Here is a 2883-nt window from a genome sequence, read left to right as displayed (position 1 = left end):
CGGGGGGCGGAGCCTGCCCCTCATTCATGACCCCCGCCCAGGGGCTCGGATCCCCGGCGCGCGACCGAGGGGCTCCCAGGTCCCCGCGCGGGGGAGGCGGGGCCAGGAGGGACAGCGAAGGGCGCGGCCGAGCAAACCGGCCCCATCTGGGCGCTCCCCCAGCGCAGGGGCGGGAAGAGCTGCCGGGCCCACCGCCCAGCATAGCCCCGCCCTTCCCATTGACAGCTGGCTGCCCGCGCGCGCCTGACTAGAGTGAACACACGCCAACTGCTCACGCCAAACGACAGTTCCGGCTCGCCCCGCCTCCCTCTCCCAATCCGTTGGCTTGGCGCTCTGCGTGGGGCTCTGCGCCACCTAGTGCTCGCCCCCTTCTCATTGGGGGCCGCATGCGCAGTAGCTGTTCTAGAGACGGGGCTGAGAAAGGGCGGGCACTCGCGTGGTGACGTCATCAGCACCGCTCTGAAGAAGGCGGGCGCCAAGCGCTTGCTGCACAGCCCCAGTAGCTCGCCGTGATCGTATAGTGGTTAGTACTCTGCGTTGTGGCCGCAGCAACCTCGGTTCGAATCCGAGTCACGGCATCGCTTCAATAGCGGTAGCACGGCATGGGGGCCCTGTGAGTTTTTTGCTGGAGGAGCGCAGGCAGCACCCACTTCTTATGGGTCACAGCCAGCCTGGCACAAGGTCGAGGGGCGCCCTGGCACTGGGGAAGGAGCAACCCAGGCATGGCCAGCTTGTTCGGAGGCACCTGGTCACAGCCAGCACATTATGGTGGGCAGGGCGCTAAGGCACAGCCGGGCTGTTACCAGGGGAGGGGGAATCCAGGCACCGCCAGCCTTTTTCCTCAGGGGTCAGGTTTTATAGATGTGGTGGCTGCAGAGATTGAGAACCAAAGATTAATTAGGAGGAGCTGGTCACTCTTTTAGGTGACTGGCTGGTACCCAGCCATCTTCTTAAAGGCGTTGGACCCACATTGCTTATCAAAAGAAATGTAACATAACTTTTATTAAAACACTTAAAAACAAAACCAAGAAAACATTGTGTGACCCCCAGACACCCCTGGGTGCCAATTGGCAGAGAGCACTGTGGGTGCACAGGGATTAACAGTGATCCCCTGGATCAGATATCTGCATAACAGTTCACAGAAGGGGGGCACGTGAGGTCACTACGGAGAGCCAGGCACCCACAGGTCATCATACTGCGAAGTGTCTGTGCCAATAATATTTCAGGAGTTATGTGTATCCTCTTATTCTATTTAATGTTAATCATATTTCAGTGGGTTCGGCTCTGTCGGCTACCGTCTCAAGTTCAGCTAGATTTAGAGTTCATAGGAACACATGAGAGCATAGGCAAATAGCACAGTTACAAGAGCATCTATCTTTTAGCAATGTTATTAAAGTTACCAACAAAGCTATAAATATCATAGCATATACAATTCCTATAGGTACGTATAATGAACTGGTTGTACCTACTCACATCCTCCTAGATAGTGTTAGAGTCTGTTGACCCTCTCATGAATTGATCATCAATGTGGGAGTGGTTCCTGCTGGAGTTTCCCATAGGAAGTTCAATTTTCCTGCTCTGGGCACCCCTTTTTATATTCAAGTATAAGAAGGGTAGCTGTGTTAGTCTATACCCACAAAAACAATGAGGAGTCTGGTGGCACCTTAAAGACTAACAGATTTATCTGGGCATAAGCTTTCGTGGGTAAAAAAAACACTTCTTCAGATGCATGGACTGAAAATTACAGATATAAGCATAAATATATTTTACCCCCGCAAGCTTATGCCCAAATAAATCTGTTAGTCGTTAAGGTGCCACCGGACTCCTTTTTATACTGTGAGTCTGTCTATACCGTGAGGCTGCCTGTGCCTGGGTTCCCCCTTCACCGGTAACCTGTACATGAAGGTATCAACCCTCTCTTTCCTGTTGGTTTGTGTCCCCTGGAAACGCAAGGGATCTCAAATTCTATAGGCTGGGTAGGTTTTGTCAACATTGACATACCAACTTTGTCTATGGTTAAGGCATGTTAGAGACAATATTTGTTGTTACAGCATTTTATGATTTAACTTTAATCTTCCCAGCTATATTTTCGCAATATTACCGATTGGTATCTCTTTCCCATTATTTTTTGGGTTATCTCTCAGTCACTGACTTCCACCATCATTTCTTGTCTCCAAGGCCTAAAATAGCTTAGCTAGAGTCTTGTAGGCCTTGACCTACAGGTTTTTGCATTTCAGCTTGTCTTATTCATGTCTACTATAGTTCTTCTGAATATTGATCAATCTTACATTTTTATAATCCTACAAATCAACTCTAACATACAGAGAATATATGTAATATAACATACTGATTAATCATAACCTCACATGATAAATGGATACTAAACTAAAATCATTGGCTACATATGTGTCTATATAGGAAATGGTGTTCTTAAGGTCTGGGAGTTAAGGCAGGTCACCAGGAGGTGATGTACCTCACACGTGTCCCTGTCAGGAGGTAACAGACCCTTTTATCTCTCTGGCTGGCCATGTGTGTATTGTCTGCCTCTCAATGGAAGCCTGTTTGCATACTGTGTCAGATACCAGTCAAAAGACGAGAAACCTACAAGAAAGAAAATTTACAGGAAAAAATCAGCAGGGGGGAATGTCCTGTTTATGAATAAAGACAAAGGATGGAAAGCATGGGATCCTGCACTAAGGAGATAAGTTATGTTGTCTTATGAAAGGAAGGTCCCAGCCAGCCTGGTGGTCAAATGCTGCAAGGACTTTGGGTGAGCATTGCATAGCTTGTTAATTAGTCAAAGTTCTTCTGGAATGCATGTTATGATTCTATTTTATATGTAACCATTTCTTTCCAATACTTTTACTTGCTATTACTTAAATC

At 48.2% G+C, this 2883-nt stretch overlaps 1 non-coding gene across 1 annotated transcript; it reads left to right on the top strand.

Moving 5' to 3' along the window:
- The first annotated feature begins 506 nt into the window (after positions 1 to 506).
- TRNAH-GUG (transfer RNA histidin (anticodon GUG)) lies at positions 507 to 578 on the top strand. Its single transcript has one exon. It is a non-coding gene; the product is annotated as a tRNA-His (tRNA).
- The last annotated feature ends 2305 nt before the right edge of the window (positions 579 to 2883 follow it).

Source organism: Chelonoidis abingdonii, chromosome 9, assembly GCF_003597395.2.
Source record: "Chelonoidis abingdonii isolate Lonesome George chromosome 9, CheloAbing_2.0, whole genome shotgun sequence".
Classification (NCBI taxonomy): domain Eukaryota; kingdom Metazoa; phylum Chordata; order Testudines; family Testudinidae; genus Chelonoidis; species Chelonoidis abingdonii.
Note: the sequence above shows the minus strand (reverse complement) of the source record. Positions and strands in the feature narration are given on the sequence as shown.